Genomic DNA, 19,327 nt, shown 5'->3' on the forward strand with positions numbered 1-19,327 from the left:
AGTGCGCCGAGCACCGACCACCTGGTCCCTCGATCTAAGACTGGACGGCGCACCCATCTCCTGCCAGTCCAGTATAAGGGCGGTTCAACAAGGCCATGCCCACCACTTGGCCGAGGTTTTGGAACGCCCTCTCCTGCTGCCCAAGGACATGGAGACCTTGGAAAAAATGGGCCAGCCACAACTATTCCTCTCCCTAAAAAGAGACTTAGTGCTGGTAAGTGTTTCTCTTTTAACAATATTTATAAGTAAGTTTGTTTTTTTATTGTTTCTAACTCCATCATACTTTGTTACAGGCTATTCAGGAGGTCTTTGTAGCTGAGAAGTTTATAGAAGACACTCGGAAGGTAGCCAGAACTGAGCTCGAAATCAGGATGAAAACTGAGAAGTCCTTGGGCACAGCCCTTGCTGAGAATGAGAAGTTGACCTCGGAGGTGGCTGATCTGAGGAGAGAGAAAAATGGGGTCGAGTCAAACTTGAAGACCATGAAGACCCAGATAGAAGGACAGCGCAAGCTCCTTCATGAAAGAGATGAAGAACTCTCCCAAGCTCAAAGGGAGTGCTCGGATCTGAAGAAGGAACTGGCGTTGATGAAGAAAGAAGCCAGCTCCTTCCAACTCTCTCTCCACGCTGCCAAGCAGGCAAGTTTCGATGAAGGGGTAGCAACCACAGAGGAGCAGCTGACAGAGGAGTTCGCGGCTTTATGCCGCGAATACTGTCAAAAAGTATGGGGGGAAGCTTTAAACGTAGCAGGAGTTCCCCAATCTTCGGATCTGAGGAAGTCCGAGAACGTTTGGCTTCCCTTAGAAATACAGGAGATTGAAGAGGCTCCTGCTGCTACTCCTACCCCCGAGACAACTCTTCCTGCTCTACCTCCAGTGGTCCCACGGCAAGTTCCTGATCCTACAGAACCCTCTGGTTCCAACAAAGAGAAGGAAGGAGAAGGGAATGCAGAGAAGGACTTGAGCTAGATAGTGGAACCCAACGTCCTTTCAACGAAGACAGCAGATAAGGGAAAGCAAGTCTTGACTCCCTTTGAGCTGGAGTTGAGGAAGACCGAGGGCACCAGTACCTCTCAGCAAGATCCTCCTCCAAAAGCTTAGGACTTAGCTTAGGGCTTCTCTTTTTCCATTTTTGAATTCTATATGTAACGTATATTTAACAGATCAATGAAGAACAATTTCGTTTGCTTTTCACTTGGGTTATACCTGTTTTTACTTTATTCTTTTTGTACTTATTACAAAAGTTTCCCATTAAGTCATAGCAAAAGTTTCTCAAAGTACACAAATCTAACTCCAAGGATTGCACATTCATAACTTCCACATAACCATGCGTATATTATTGAAGATTTAATAAAAGGTGAAATGGTTAATATATTTAAACAATGCCTTGAATAAAAAGAAGAAAGGACTTCATATAACGATTAAACCCTTATAATGCATAGCTCTGTTTCTAGTAAGATGTAAGATCAGAGGACCATTCCTTACACAAATTTACTTAACACTTAAAGATATAAAACTTAAAACCCGAGTTAATAAACAGTAACGCGTTAACATCCAGACATAATAAGGAAATGACTTTGATAAAAGTTGGGGTCCGAAGATAAGACTTAACCAATTCTCCGTTTGATTATTAAAAGTTATAACCTCAAATGTAAAGTTTCCCAAAGCAGGAGGTCCGAGAACCCGGCATAGCTAAGGTCCTGTTTAACACATGACAAGGCATCAATTTTCACAAGGTTGGTGGTCAGAGGACTGCACTTAACCAAGTTTCTGTTTGATTCTCTAAAATCGTAACTTCAAACGTTAATTTTCCCAAAGTAGGAGGTCCGAAGACCCGACATAACTAAGGTTCTGTTTAACAAATGACAAGACATCAATTTCCACAAGGTTTGTGGTCCGAGGACTGCACTTAACCAAGTTTCTGTTTGATTCTTAAAATTGTAACTTCAAATGTTAATTTTCCCAAAGTAGGAGGTCCGAAGACCCGACATAACTAAGGTTCTGTTTAACAAATGACAAGACATCAATTTCCACAAGGTTTGTGGTCCGAGGACTGCACTTAACCAAGTTTCTGTTTGATTCTTAAAATTGTAACTTCAAATGTTAATTTTCCCAAAGTAGGAGGTCCGAAGACCCGACATAACTAAGGTTCTGTTTAACAAATGACAAGACATCAATTTTCACAAGGTTTGTGGTCCGAGGACTGCACTTAACCAAGTTTCTGTTTGATTCTTAAAATTGTAACTTCAAATATTAATTTTCCCAAAGTAGGAGGTCCGAAGACCCGACATAACTAAGGTTCTGTTTAACAAATGACAAGACATCAATTTCCACAAGGTTTGTGGTCCGAGGACTGCACTTAACCAAGTTTCTGTTTGATTCTTAAAAAATGATAACTGCAAGCGTCAGAGCTACTCATAACTTTGAAATACAAACTGACAAAAGCTCATTTCATTAATAATAATACCTTCTAAGATTATTTACATTCCATGGACGTGGTACAATTCGTTCGTCTAGATCAGCTAGCGTATATGACCCTATGCCTGCTACTGAAACAATGCGATAGGGGCCTTCCCAGTTAGGTCCCAGCTTACCCCAAGCTGGGTTCTTAGAAGTGCCTACAACTTTCCTTAATACAAGATCACCAGGTGCAAGTGGTCTTAGCTTCATATGGGCATCATATCCTCGTTTTAGCTTCTGCTGATAATAAGCCATTTGGACCATAGCTACCTCACGTCGTTCCTCAAGTAAATCAAGATCTTTCTCTAGAAGTCCCTTGTTATTCTCTGGGCTAAAAGAACTTGTCTTTAGAGTAGGAAAACCAGATTCCAATGGTATCACCGCCTCGGCCCCATACGTCATAGAGAATGGCGTTTCTCCAGTAGACCTGCTCGGTGTGGTCCGATACGTTCACAGGACATGAGGGAGCTCTTCTACCCATCTGCCTTTCGCATCGTCCAACCTCTTCTTGAGCCCGTTAACTATGACCTTGTTAACTACCTCGGCTTGTCCATTTTCTTGAGGATAAACTGGGGTGGAATATCTGTTTATGATACCCATGTCACCACAATACTTCCTAAAAGCCTTACTATCGAACTGGACACCATTATCAGAGATGAGTGTGTGTGGTATTCCGAATCTAGTGACAATATTTTTCCATATAAATTTCTTGGAATCAACATCTCGGATATTGGCTAAGGGCTCAGCTTCAACCCATTTAGTGAAGTAGTCTGTTCCCACGAGGAGCCATCTTTTGTTGCCAGCAGCTCTCGGAAATGGCCCCACAATGTCCAAGCCCCATTGTGCGAAAGGCCAAGGGCTGGAGAGAGGGTTAAGAACCCCTCCAGGTTGGTGGATATTAGGGGCGAACCTCTGATATTGATCACATTTTTTGGCATAATCCTGAGCCTCCCTCTGCATATTAGGCCACCAATAACCCTGAGTCAGGGCTCTATGGGCTAAGGATCTTCCCCCGGTGTGGCTCCCACAAATTCCCTCATGCAATTCCTCCATTAATGTTTCTGTTGATTCAGGGTGCACACACAACAAATACGGTCCTGAAAAGGATCGTTTGTATAGCTTCTGGTCCTCGGATAACCAGAAACGCGGCGCTTTTCGACTTACCTTTTCTGCTTCAACCCTGTCTTCGGGAAGAATGTCACTTTTAAGAAAAGATATGATCGAATCCATCCAACTAGGACCATGCCTTATTAGATGGATGCGAGGTGCGTTAGCAGTTACAAGAAAAGGTTCTACCAAATCCTCAACGAGAATAACCCTTGGTAGACCTTGAGCCGAGGATGTTGCCAACGTAGCCAAAGAATCTGCATCAGTGTTTCCACTCCTAGAGACATGAGCTAAGGCAAAGGAGTCGAATTCAGCCTGCTGACGCTTGACCTGGGCCAAATATTCCTGCATTCGGGGGTCTCTAGCCTCCATGGTCCCCATGACTTGGCCGACCACTAACTGAGAGTCCGAGAACACATGGATTTCCTTGCCACCCATCTTATGTACCATTTGCATGCCTACCAAGACCGCTTCATACTCGGCCTCGTTATTAGTAGCCGAGAAAGCCAATCTTAAAGATTTTTCGAAGACAATTCCTTCAGGGGACATTAGAACAAGTCCAACACCAGACCCTTTTTGATTAGCAGCCCCATCCACATAAACTCTCCAAACCGAGGGCGATACGTCCGTGATCACACCAACTGATTTTTCACCCATGTGTACTTCTTTTGAAGTTTCTTCTAACAATGGTTCAGTAAACTCTGCCACCAAATCAGCGAGGACCTGTCCCTTTACCGAGGTACGAGGTTTGTATTTAACATCAAAGGCTCCCAAAATGGTTCCCCATTTTGCCACCTTGCCAGAATAATCAGCACTACGCAACACAGCCTTAAGAGGCAACTGGGTCAAAACAACCACAGTATGAGATTGGAAATAATGAGGAAGTTTGCGCGTGGCGTGGACTACAGCCAGAAGGGCTGTTTCCAAGGGCAAATAGCGCACCTCGGCCTCATTCAAGGACTTACTAACGTAGTAGATCGGTCTCTGTACTCCGCTTTCATTCCTTATAAGGACTAAGCTCACCGCGTGAATAGCCACGGCCAGATAAGCGAATAAAACCTCGTCCACCTCAAGGCGAGATAAAATAGGTGGCCGAGAAAGATATTGCTTAAGCTGTTGGAAAGCTAATTCGCAGTCCTCGGTCCATTGAAACCCTTTCCACTTGTGCAACAACTGAAAGAAAGGACGGCACCGGTCAGCTGACCGAGAAATAAATCTATTCAACGCAGCAATCATTCCAGTCAATTTCTGAATCTCTTTTGGGTTCCTAGGCGGCTGCAAATTCTGAATAGCCTTAACCTGCACTGGGTTTACCTCTATGCCCCTATGAGTAATCATATATCCCAAGAACTTTCCGGATCCCACGCCAAAAGAACACTTGGAGGCGTTAAGGCGCAACTTATACTTCCTTAGCATCTGGAAGGTGTCGGCCAGATCTGTCATGTGTGAAGGTACTGTCTTACTCTTCACCACCATATCATCCACGTATACTTCGATGGTTTTCCCCAGTTGCTGTTCAAACATTCGGGTCATCATTCTTTGATAAGTAGCCCCAGCATTTTTTAATCCAAATGGCATGACCTTATAATGATAGTTCCCGGTTGGAGTAATGAAAGCAGTCTTCTCCTGATCCTCTAACGCCAAGGGAATTTGGTGGTAACCCTGGAAGGCGTCCAAGAAACTCATCCGAGGGTGTCCAACAGTAGCATCTACCAGTTGATCAATCCGTGGCATTGGGAACGAATCTTTAGGACAGGCCTTGTTCAGATAAGTAAAGTCCACACATACTCTCCACTTGCCGTTCTTCTTTTTAACAACAACAGTATGAGCCAACCATTCAGGGTAGAAAACTTCTTTGATAGCCCCCGCCCTTTTGAGTTTAAGAACCTCTTCCTTCACAGCCTCAGAATGTTCTCGGGAAGATCGCCGAGGTGGCTGCCTCCTCGGAACAATGGCAGGATTGACGTTTAAATGATGACAAATAAAGTTCGGATCTACGCCCGGAGCCTCATAGGGGTCCCACGCAAAGACGTCTAAATTATCCTTCAGAAATTTCAACAACTCCATCTTCTCTTGGTGTGGCAAAAGTATGCCAACTTGGAAGAACCTCTCTGGATCGTCTGTTATTATAAACTTCTCTAACTCCTCACAAACAGCCTCGTCTCCTGTCATCGCTCCAGATGCCTCCGGAGCTGTTAATTGCTATGACTCCTGGTTGGGCAAGGTTGATGACTCAATTTTCGACTGACGAAGCACCGCAGCCGATATGCATTGCCTAGCCACTACCTGGCTGCTGAGGATTTCCTCAACATGCTCCCCCGAGGGGAATTTCACCTTAACATGTAAGGTAGAGGAGACAGCTCCCAAAGCGTGCAGCCATGGCCTGGCGAGGATGGCTGTATATGGAGAGTACGCGTCAACCACAATGAAATCTACCTCAACCGTTTCTGTGCCGGATTGAACGGGTAAACGGATTTGTCCCTTCGGCACAACGACCCTTCCTTCGAAGCTTATAAGTGGGGAGTCGTAAGGGGTTAAATCTTCCAACTCCAATCTTAGCCCTTTAAATAGATCAGGGTACATGATATCTGCACCGCTGCCCTGATCTATCATCACCCTCCTCACATCATAGTTCCCTATCCTGAGGGTAACCACAAGAGCATCGTCATGGGGCTGGATAGTCCCTACTTTATCCTCCTCGGAGAAACCCAAGACAGGTAAAGTACACTTTAATCTCTTCGACCTGCTACCTACATCCTCGGCCTGCGGATGGGAAACCGCCATCACCCTAGTGGGACCTGAGCCGGTCCTACCAGGTGCAGCGAAGATAACATTAATTGTTCCCAATGCTGGCCGAGATGAACTGTTCCTCTGGTTGTTTGAACCAACTTGACTGACCTGCCCAGTGGGCTGACACAAGTGTTGCTTTAACTTTCCCTCACCGACGAGCTGCTCTAGATGGTTCCACAGGGTCCGACAGTTCTCAGTAGTGTGACCCACATCCTGATGATGCGACGGAAAAGTTTTTGATTTCTTCTCGCAAGGTCCCCTGCCATCTTGCCGGCCATCGAAGAAGGGCTCCTTGCGAACCTTTTCTAATAACTGATGCACTGGTTCTCGGAACACAGTATTTACAGTCTGAGGTGCTGCCGAGCCGGATTGTCCGAAGTAATCCCTCCTCGGCTTGTTGTTGTGATATCTGTCCGACCTGAAATCCCTTCTCTCCTGTGGGATAACCTTCTCCTTTCCTTTTCCCTGCTGCTGGTCTTCCTCTACCCTTTTATATTCATCAATACGATCCATAAGACGGCGTACGCTGCGGACAGGCTTTTTCGTCAAGGACTTTCTTAGGTCGTGATCAGTAGGGAGACCCACCTTAAAGGTATTAAGCGCCACCTCATCAAAGTCGCCGTCTATTTCATTAAACATCTCCCAGTATCGGTCGGAGTATGCTTTCAGTGTCTCCCCTTCCTTCATGGCCATGGATAGCAACGAGTCCAATGGCCGAGGGACTCTGCTACACGTAATGAATCGCGAAGCAAATGCCCTAGTTAGCTCCCCAAATGAGCCTACAGATCCTGATTTGAGACCGTTAAACCATCTCATAGCCACAGGCCCCAAGCTAGAGGGGAAGACTTTACACATCAAAGTCTCGTTGTGAGAGTGCACTGCCATCCTCTGGTTGAAGTGACTCACGTGCTCCACCGGATCAGTCCGGCCATTATAGATGGTAAATGTGGGCTGGGTGAACCTCCTGGGAAGCCTCCCCTTCTCAATCCTCCGTGAAAACGGAGATTTAGAGAGTTGGTGCAACGCCCTACTCATGGTATCGTTGCCTAAGCCCCTAGAACAAAACTTCTTACGTCTGCGGGTTGGCTGGTCGTCCTCCTCACTGGAGGATGTTGCGCTGGTGGGGGAACGTGACCTTGAACTGTAAGCAAGTCCCCTATCCTTCTCTGAGGAAGAACTAGACGAGGACGGGGAAACCTTACGTTTAGCGCGACGTAACCTCCTCTTCAAACGATTGATTTCCTTCTGCATGGATTTAGAACCCTCATCATGGGTAGTGCTACCCCCTCCATGAGTATGGCTAGGCCCTGGGTATTCTGTATGGACGCTTCCCTCACGATCCCTACGATGTTCAAGACGTTCGAAATGATCTTCCGGTTGTGATCCTTATGACTCTGCATGGTGAGAGCCTAAGCCTGCCATAATATCCCTACCTCTTCTAGACTAGATTCCCCACAGACGGCGCCAATTGTAAGTGCACAAATGCACCTAGCCCCAAGAACAGTTATGGGCCCAGGCCCAATGAGCCTTAAACAATATGAATTTGTAGAGAGTGGGCTTGAAACCCAGGTTAGAAGTGTGTGGGGATTAAATGACAAATTAAAGATTGCAAATACTTAGAAACAACAAGTGATATTGTAAATCGGCCTCCTCGGACTTAAGCCGAGAGCTGTTCTTCTATTACATCTTTCTCATTGTCTTTTTTCTTCTTTAGATTACAAAAAGTCCGTCCATTTTCCTGTCTTAGATTGCTCTTTAAATACTACTCTTTTGAATGCTTTGTACACGTGTTGCCTTACCTCCCCCTTAGCCTAGATATTTCTTTTCTCAGTGCCTTTGAATAGTAACCAGAAGTTTCTCTTCCACCGTTCAGGTGTCACTTCCCCATAAATGTGGCCTGGGTGGTAGGTGCAGGGTCTTTAATGTGGAGGCAACATCCTTTATTTTTGACATTTCTTCAACACCGGTGCTTCTGGGGCGTTCTAGGGCTCACCCCTCTTAACCATTGGCTTTAACCGTGTCATCCCCTAATCTTTACTATGAAATCCCGAGTTCTTCGGTGTTCATCCGAGGGTAAGGTCACCCTCGGCTGGATCCTTGGATCCTCGGCGTATGGGCCAACCCATAGTACTAACAAATTCTAAACCCAGGATCAGGTCGGCCTTCTTTAACACGGCCCAAAAGGCCCACGTTCCCATCAGGATCTTTTTGCCCCACACAATAATTATACTCTTTTTTTTTCTCTTATAATAGGAAGTTCTTCTATTTTTTTTTAAACTATTAGTAAGCTCTTCTAATTAATTTTGAAGTGGGATATATTATTTAGGAAAAATGTTAATAAAACATTTTAAGAAAGTTTTGATATTATTTTTATTAGAAATATATGAAAGATGTAAAAAAATTAATATTTTTTCTTTTCTTATAAAATTTTTCTAAAAATATATCAAAAACTAATGTTTTTAGGGTATTAATTAACTTTTTCTTATATTTTACTATTTATGTGAGAGGAAGAAGTATATATTTATTATACTCACTAAGTATTTAATAATATTTATGAATGTATGTGTAAGGACCAAAAATCATGCACAAGCCCAACAATATTAACGTTTAATAATTCAAGGTTCAAAACAATAAATTTGTAGAGAAGGTATTAACAACAAAGTTCATGGCGTTCTGATTATATGCCTTTGTCACCTCACTTTTTCCCTCCTCATTCTCCTGCCCCTCATCTCTTATTTATACTCCTTGCCCTTGTTATCTCAGCCCTACATCTCTCACCTAATCAACCTCATTTACTGACACTTGTCCATTCCCTTGTAGTCGATAATGGAGAAAAGCTTTTACTCTGTGCCTTGCACTGTTCAGGTCATTTCCACATTAATGAAACGGATAAAGCTGGTACTCCCTATTCAATGCGGCCAGAAAGCTTGGTGCAAAACATTCAATGCAGCGTTCATAGTTACCTATCCCAACCCAAATATTTGCAATATATCACATACATCACCGATCTACCTTTCGTACTTTTCTGGACCATCTCACTTCATCATCGGGCTCTTGACTTTTACTCTCCTCTATTTCTTATGTTTCATAGTATGTCTTCGGGTCTTTAAGTCTTCGGGTCCTCGGGTCCTCACAGTATGGAAAAAAAAAAATGACATGTGCAATAGCCAAAATTGTCTTCTGTTATAATTAGATAGTAATTTCAGGACTATATTTCTAGAATGATCGTAAGAGTCTTTATTAATGGATGTGAATGATTCATGATTCATAAAGATACTTAATTTTTTTTGTTTTTTTTTTGAGAATCAGGTACTCACCTAAATTAGTAGTAAACAAAGTTTTTTTTTTTTGCGAATGGGTTTGACAAATTATGTCAGTGTCATATTGTGGCATGCATGCTATGGTCGGTTTGTCTTCTCTCTGATTTACTACTTGAAATGTGTAAAGAATTAGTTTGATTGAATGCGTACTTAACTTATCATCTAACTTCACCTTAAAAGAAAAACAATAATTTATCATCTAACTGTTTGTTTGTCCGAAAGTATCAAGATCTTTTCTAATTATAATGACTTAACTTTAAACTAGGTTAACTAACTTTAATCGAAAACAAAAACTGTTGAAATAGTTCATAATTAAACATATGACCAGGAAAAGTGGACACTAGAAACAGCAATTTCAAATCCAAAAGAATTCCAAAGTGAAACCTTTCCATCACTAGAAACAGCAATTACAAAAATTTATGTGGTAAAAGATCATGCAACATCATTTTCAAAGTTCCCTTATGATTAAGCTGAAACATAGGATATTAATGAAAATTTGAAGTTCAGAATTGAAAAATGAAACTTCACTTAACACTCATTTTCCTTCAGCAGTACTTCTAATTAATATGATTATATTATGAATAAATCAACTTAGAAAAGAAGAAGTTAAAATGAAGTAGAAGATGAGGAGAAATTGTGGAGGTGAAAGTGAAACAGAAAAGGGCAGGAATGGGATGAGATGAGATGAGGTGTATGGTCTATCATTTTGTCAGAGCCAACGTGTCTGGGCCCCACATGTCGTGATTGGTTAGACTAGATTTTCAATAATATTTTCCCACCCACTCACCCTCACCCACCCACCCAACCAAACAAACAAACCGTGGCCTTTAGTTGCATGTTCATGTTCATGTTCCATCCAGCCGGGCCCACCAACGTGATTCTCTGTTTATATTTTAGATACGAAGCCGACGTGGCAAAGACGAGCACGGAAACGATACACTCGGAGATTATCTGATGGATGATGTGGATGGGCACACGTGTTGAGCTTTGAATGGACAATTGATGTACACTCTGTACTCCCCAACAAAAATTAGCCCCGGTATACGTGCCCCAAATCAAGACCATGACTTTCAACTTTGCCAATCCCAGATTGCCTAGTCGGACATAAAATGAGATAACTTTATCCACAGCTGTTCACAACAAGGCGTGGTGGTGAGAGGTGACATAAAACTGTGTTATTATATGTATTTTAAGTAAAAAGATGCTAATGGACGCCCGTAATCATTGGTTAATAATTTATTTTAAAAAAAATTTTGTGGAAAAAAAAAATAGTGTTTTAATAGTTTTTTTATTTTTTATTTTCCATAAAAGTGATGTCAAAATTTTCTTAAAATAAATTGTTAACTATTGTTTTAAGTGCACTCGTTAACATAATCCTTTTCAGTATTACTCTTTATTGCCACACTTGTATCAAGCTTGTTTTTGCGCTTCTTATTTTGTGTAAACAACTTAATTCGTAGGGTCTTCTTGCATAAAATAAGACCAAATTCTTCATTTGAAGACTTTTTTTTTTTTTTTTTTTTTTTTTACTTGAAAGCTATCTTTAAAGTGTTTTGGGTATGAAATATTTGCACCGATCTCATTTTCAAGCAAAAATCCAACTTCTGTGAAATACTAGGAAGCGCGAACATAGACATAAGTATGAGTATATGGATATGAGTATAATTAAGTGACATGAGCAATTTTAAAAAATTAGAACACAAAACTATAGGTACAACACCGGTATGTTACAAATACGACATAGATACAACGCTTTAAATGAAGTGTGCATACTTTCTCAATGAAATACCATTACTCAGAGGAAAATCCTTAGGTACTCTCGGATCACAGAGAAATAATGCTCCCTCCCCTTACATTCATAGTGGACCCCATTATGAATTTAATGAGCGGACTCTACTATGAATGTGAGAGGAGGGAACATCATTCTCTATACTCCAGGAGTACCTAAAAATTACTCCTACTTAGATACCAATATCTTATTGCATGCTTTTTAAACATTGTTGAATGTAATTGAAGTAGTTTTGACAAATGACAACATTCGCTTCTCAGTGGCAGTGAAGATTATTTGATTTATTTTGCTTATAGTTTGTTTTGATTTCTTTGGATGCTGCAAAATGTAGTTTTTGCACCCTCTAATGCTTATAGTTTGGTCATTACAGACATCAATTAATGTGATTCACAATTTAGTATACCATACATGCATAGCACAAGTAACATTTAATGTGGAAATCAGCAAGTGCACTTCATGTGAATGTACTGGAATGCTTCTTAATTAACCAAGATATGTATCAATTCAAGGCATTTTCTTGATATAGACTTTGAGGATGGATTGGTTACTTCCATATATATGCACTTCCACATGTTGCTTTAGATTTATCCAAAAATAAATAACTTGCTGCTTTAGATATATATAATGATAATCCAATAAGCTAGGAGTGGTATAGAATGAAGCGTAATGCAATATTATATATATATATATATAACCTTTCTAATTGAAAAAATCAATGAAAATCAAGACGTCTTTTCCAGTCAAATGAGGATATATTCTCGGATAAAAAAGGTGGGTGAGCGAGTTCATGTAAACCAATCAAACTAATAATAATAATAAAGAGTGTAAGCCAATATGGATGGTTCTACTGCAAACGAGTAATCCTAGTTTTAAGTAGACGGCTGGACACCATTTTGCGTGTATCCTCAACCCAAGAAATACATGTTTTTTAACACCATCAATTATTGAAGGATATTTTTAACATTGTGAGCTCTATAATTTGGAATTCTATACTTTTTCTTATATGTTACAACTTACAAGTTATGATAATGCAGATTAATGTAGAAGTTTAAAAGAATGACAGAGCAATATTATTTAGGGGTACAACTGCAAATATCACTTAGCAAGGCAGTAAACTTGTATCATGCTCCAATAATAAGGCTTAGTTATCACTTATTCGAACAGTTTCTCTGTAAATATATATATATATATATATATATATATATATATATATATATATATATATATTAATATTTATATTATGCAATATGCACTAAAAAAATTTGTGTTTTCTTTAAATTTTGAAGAGAAGACGTAATGGCTGTACCCTCCTGTTTAGTTGCATGTTCCTTTCTTTAAAAAAAAAATGTTTAGTTGCATATTATCGTTGCCTCTAATGAGTTTGGAAGTAATTGGAACATGTACTACACTTCTCAAGTTAAAAGTTTGACATTATATAAAAAATAAAGTTAAAAGTTTGACACGAATACAAATTCTTAATTTCACTTTACACTTCACCAATTATAATTTGACATGTATTTTTTTTCTTCATTAAATAGCTAAATTTCAAAATGAAGAAAAGAAATTCAATACATTGCACACTACAATTAGTGGAGTATAAAATGAAAGACAAAAAATGGGATAAAGGATTTCTATTTGTTTGGCATGACCTAGTTAAAGAGAAAAATTGGAGATAAAATTATCTAACAAGTTGTGATGGTAAGAGACATTGTAAGGGTATGCTTGGTATGTAGTAATAGATCACACAATAGAATGATTATTCATGTGTAAAAATTATTTGGTTATTTGGTTGTATCTTCATTGCAATAAATCATTATTCTTTAGGAATAGTTATACCTTAAGGGTGGACAGACAATCAAGGATGCCCTCGTGCACCTGATCAAATCCTAAAAGTCCTACCTAAAGGGCGGACAGACGATCAAGGATGCCCTCGTGCACCTGATCAAATCCTTAAAGTCCTACCCAAAGGGCGGACAGACGATCAATGATGCTCTCGTGTACCTGATCAAATCCTAAGTTCTACCTAAGGGGTGGATAGACGATCAAGGATGCCCTCATGCACTTGATCAAATCCTGAATCCTACCCAAGGGTGGACAGACGATCAAGGATGCCCTCATGCACCCGATTAATTTCTGATTGTTCCAATCTGATGTCACTTCCTCAAGAGATTCACAATCTCACCTCTTTAAAAAAGCTGTCAATTTCTAGTTGTCCCAATTTGAGTTCTCTCCATTGGATAGGCAGCCTCACATCACTACAAAACCTTTACATTTGGAGATGTCCCAATCTGACGTCACTTCCTCAAGAGATTTGCAATCTCACCTCTATAGAATTCTTAGTAATTCGGGATTGTCCCCTCTTAGGGCAAAGATGCATGAGGCAAATAGGTGAAGATTGGCCCTTCATTGCCCATGCCCCATGCGTATATGTGGATGGCCCTTCAGGTATGCAAAATGTATAGTATAGTAGTTTGTTTTGATTTCATTGGATGCTGCAAAATGTAGTTTTTGCACCCTCTATCCCAATGATGGTCATTACAGACATCAATTAATGTGATTCACAATTTAGTATACCATACATGCATAGCACAAGTAACATTTAATGTGGAAATCAGCAGCTGCACTTCATGTGAATGTACTGGAATGCTTCTTAATTAACCAAGATATGTATCAATTCAAGGCATTTTCTTGATACAGACTTTGAGGATGGATTGGTTACTTCCATATATATGCACCACTACATGTTGCTTTAGATTTATTCAAAAATAAATAACTTGCTGCTTTAGATATATATAATGATAATCCAATAAGCTAGGAGTGGTATAGAATGATGCGTAATGTAATATTATATATATATATATATATATATATATATATATATATATATATAACCCTTCTAATTGAAAAAATCAATGAAAATCAAGACGTGTTTTCCAGTCAAATGAGAATATATTCTCGGAAAAAAAAGGTGGGTGAGCGAGTTCATGTAAACCAATCAAACTAATAATAATAATAATGAGTGTAAGCCAATATGGATGGTTCTACTGCAAACGAGTAATCCTAGTTTTAAGTATACAGCTGGACACCATTTTGCGTGTATCCTCAACCCAAGAAATACATTTTTTTTAACACTATCAATTATTGAAGGATAATTTTAACATTGTCAGCTCTATAATTTGGAATTCTATACTTTTTCTTATATGTTACAACTTACAAGTTATGACGATGCAGATTAATGTAGAAGTTTGACAGAGCAATATTATTTAGGGGTACAACTGCAAATATCACTTAGCAAGGCAGTAAACTCGTATCATGCTCCAATAATCAGGCTTAGTTATCACTTATTCGAACAGTTTCTCTGTAAATAAATAAATAAATATATATTAATATTTATATTATGCAATATGCACTAAAAAAATTTGTGTTTTCTTTAAATTTTGAAGAGAAGACGTAATGGCTGTACCCTCCTGTTTAGTTGCATGTTTCTTTCTTTTAAAAAAAAAATGTTTAGTTGCATATGATCGTTGCCTCTAATGAGTTTGGAAGTAATTGGAACATGTACTACACTTCTCAAGTTAAAAGTTTGACATTATATAAAAAATAAAGTTAAAAGTTTGACACGAATGCAAATTCTTAATTTCACTTTACGCTTCACCAATTACCATTTGACATGTATTTTTTTTTCTTCATAAAATAGCCAAATTTCAAAATGAAGAAAAGAAATTCAATACATTGCACACTACAATTAGTGGAGTATAAAATGAAAGACAAAAAATGGGATAAATGATTTCTATTTGTTTGGCATGACCTAGTTAAAGAGCAAAATTGGAGATAAAATTATCTAACAAGTTGCGATGGTAAGAGACATTGTAAGGGTATGCTTGGTATGTAGTAATAGATCACGTAATAGAATGATTATTCATGTGTAAAAATTATTTGGTTGTATCTTCATTGCAATAAATCATTATTTTTTAGGAATAGTTATACCTTAAGGGTGGACAGATAATTAAGGATGCCCTCGTGCACCTGATCAAATCCTAAGTCCTACCTAAGGGTGGACAGATGGTCAAGGATGCCCTTGTGCACTTGATCAAATCCTAAAAGTCCTACCCAAAAGGTGGATAGATGATCAAGGATGCCCTCATGTACCTGATCAAATCCTAAGTTCTACCTAAGGGGTGGACAGACGATCAAGGATTCCCTCATGCACTTGATCAAATCCTAAGTCCTACCCAAGGGTGGACAAACGATCAATTATGCCCTCGTGCACCCGATCAAATCCTAAGTCCTACCTAAGGGATGAACAGACGATCAGAGATGCCCTCGTGCACTAGATCAAATCCTAAGTCTTACCTAAGGGATGGACAGACGATCAGAGATGCCTTCGTGCACCAGATCAAATCCTAAGTCCTACCTAAGGATTGAATAGATGATCGAGGGTGGGAATGGGCATACTTAGTCCTTGCCAAAGCTCAAAAGAGGGTAAACCAGCGACTAAGGGGCAAAAGGGTTGAGATAAGACGACCAACGAATCCTCACCCTTGCCAAAACTCAAAAGAAAACCGACAATTCAACAATGAACTATAGCAAACCGACAATCCAACAATAAATCAAAGTAAACCGATGAACATCAACACTGGTGCGAAATATGTTATAAAACTTTATAGTGTCAGCCGAAAACAAAAGTTAAAGATGAAGTTAATGCCCAAAACAAGGGGCCATCATTGTTTTTAAGTTACAAAAAAAAAGTTGACAAAAGAAAGAAAGGAGTACAAATAAAAAAATTTCTAGAACCAGCAGGAGGGTTGTTAGTCTACACTGGAGGGTTCACGCGATTGTCGGCCATCCCACCTGGCCCGTTGGTCACCACCACCTCTCTGTCAGTCTTCACGTCCTCAAGAGTTGGCTCAGAAGCAGGAGTCGTCAAGGCAGTCAGGTTAATCTGGATTTGGGAGAAGTCCAAGTTTGGGAACATGAGAGTGGCTTGTTTGCGGAAGTCCCCAAACGCGTTTGCATAGTAACCCCCTATTTCATTGAAATAGGGTTGGGATCCTAAATACTCTTCAATAGCCTCCTGCTTCACTTTTTCTATGTGCTCATGTAGTGCAACCACTTCAGACTTCAACTGGGCATTCTGCTTCACCTCATCGTCGGTCTGATGGGTCATCATGCTTAACTTAGCTTTCAGATCAATCACCTCCTGGCCAAGGGTCCGAGAAAATTCTTTGAATTTCTTCAAGGCATCTGCTTTGAACCCTATGCACTCCTTCAAGTGTTTGATCAACACCTCCCTAGACGCACAATGGACTTGTAAAGCCCACATCCTCACCAAGCCCTAGATAAGAAAGGACAATCAAGTGTTAGAAATGGACAATCAAAGCAAAGGGATGATCCAACAGTATAGGGACAAATGAAACAGAATTACCTTCATCATGTCATGGAGACCAGAGTCACCCAAAGGGTCGGTCTTATATCTAGAACACTCGTCTAGGTCAGCATCCCCGGACGATGGAGCAGGCGGTGTCCACAGCATACTCCCTATCCTTCACCATCAAAGGAAGAGGGGGAGGAACAACGCGGCCTTGGGAGGTCATAAGACCCGTCCTGACTCCATGACAAGGAGCATCAGCAACTACCTTGCTTGCCTTTGGACGAATGGCTGAACCACTGGCTCCTTTGCTCGACAACAGAGAAATGGTCCAATCGTCGGGCTTCCTCAGAAAGGATGAGTCCACCACAATAGGCGTGAAGCGTGTCCAAATTAACAAGCTTCTTCCCAGGCCTCTCCTCAAAGGGAATCTAAAAAACCCTCTCCAAAAATGCCTCTTGCTTAGGGAGGATCGTCAAGCAAGCTTTGGCTGAAACAAAACAAAAAATGGGTTAGTTCAACAATAAGTGTCTACCAACGATCTACATAGACTGACGACTTGAGAGGAGGCCGACGACTCACCAAACTTAAGTAATTGCCCCCAAGAATGGTCATATAAAGACCTTATACTATCCCACTCGTCGGAACAACAAACCCAATTAAATCCTTGCACAAAGAAAAACCTAGCCTTCCACTGACTGTTAGAATTGGGCATGCCAGATATCAGCCTTAGGGCAGCTCAACGACACATAAAGTTGTAAAAACCCTTGGATTAGGGAAGTTCCTAGGGTTTGTAGCAATAGAAAAACTCCTCCAAAGTGAGGGAATGGTTGCCCCCACTAAGTTGACCTCATAGCACCTCAGTCCCGATGAAGATCCTCTAAGCATTCGGGGCTATTTGACTAACAAACACACCCAGGTAAGATGCTAACCGATGATGCAGGGTGGAGAGAGGTAGACGAAGCCCTACTATAAACGCAGTCTCGTAAAAGCCTATGTCAGATGACTTCCCGTCATAACACTTCTCTCCTAAATCACCCTTCCTAATAGGCACATTGTTAGGGATATGAAAACGGGGTTTTAGCCTGCTAAAGAATGCATCACTCATATCTACTGGGAAGTCATGGATGGACCAATCGTTGGGTAGAATGATCTCCCGTGGTCGTCACCCCGACGGGCTAGCCTTCCCCGATGAGGATTCTGAGGATGAACTCCTATAGGATACCGACGAGTTGTCAAAAGAATACTCGAACCTAGGACTAGACAAGTCGTTGTCCGAACCCATGCTAATCAACGGGGTACATTTACTCGTCGCTTCACTATCACCAGACATCCCTCACCTACAAGCGACGAATGAAAGCTAAGATTCTACTCCTCTTCCTACGTGCACAAGCCAACAAAAAGGAAAGGAAGGGAGAAAGTAAAGAATATATATATAATCATAATAAACATACCGACGGAGCATACCTAGGAAACAGATGAACAGAAAAATCGACGAAACTAGGAAATTGACGAACCTCGAGACTGACAATTGAGCTCTGGATTGAAACGGGAGAACTTTCAGCAAATGAGGACAGTAACAACATTAGGATATCTATAGGATGACATGGCACAAAAAACGAAGTGTCGCGACGCTTGATTCCACGAGTCAGAGGATGACACACGTCACAAGTCCTGTCAAAAAGACATAATTACCCCTATTTATGACACACAAGCATTTATGACAACTCTGCGACCCGTCAACCATTTTGATGACTCACGGAGTGGGGGGCAGCTGATGAGGAAAATTTTGGACCTATCTTAGAAAGGGACGACTAAAACCCGGAAGAGAAAATCGCCTCTCGAGAGGGACGGTCAACCCCTACAAGGGACGATCAGTCCCAGGGGGACGACCAGTCCTAGAGGGACGACCCTCTTGAGGGTTGTTGGTCCAGACAATTCCTGGTCTAGACGAACCCTTCCTTAGGGTTTCCCTGCAACTATGTGGGGCCCATCTGCACGTCCTTCCATAGAAATTACTTGCATATCACGACCAAAGATTCTACCGTGCAATCAAATCTCCTATATATGGGAAGGTAATCCCAAGTATCTTGGGATCCTTCTCTCCACAAGGAAATTCCCCTGTATCAAGGGATTCGGGTCAGCTACCACTATATAAACCACAAACCTTACCCTTCTTGAGGTACGTGAATTCTCCCTAGTTCTTGCACTCTTGAGTACTTGGAGATTCTTCTATCACTGACTTAACCTTTGGAGGGTTTTTGGCCGATACCCCACCGGTGCCCTTTAATTGGTTCTTTTCTTTCGTTCTTCAGATACCTCCATTGGCACGTGTGTGGACGATCAACTCACTAACGATTTTTGTGCATCATCAATATGCATTATTCTTTACAATCTTATCATATGAAATAACTAATATAGAACCAAATGTGTGAATAGGAAATAATAATTATTCCATTATAACAATTTTTATTTCTAATAATAAAGATTATTA

The sequence above is a fragment of the Castanea sativa genome, chromosome 9, assembly GCF_040712315.1.
Source record: "Castanea sativa cultivar Marrone di Chiusa Pesio chromosome 9, ASM4071231v1".
Classification (NCBI taxonomy): Eukaryota; Viridiplantae; Streptophyta; class Magnoliopsida; order Fagales; family Fagaceae; genus Castanea; species Castanea sativa.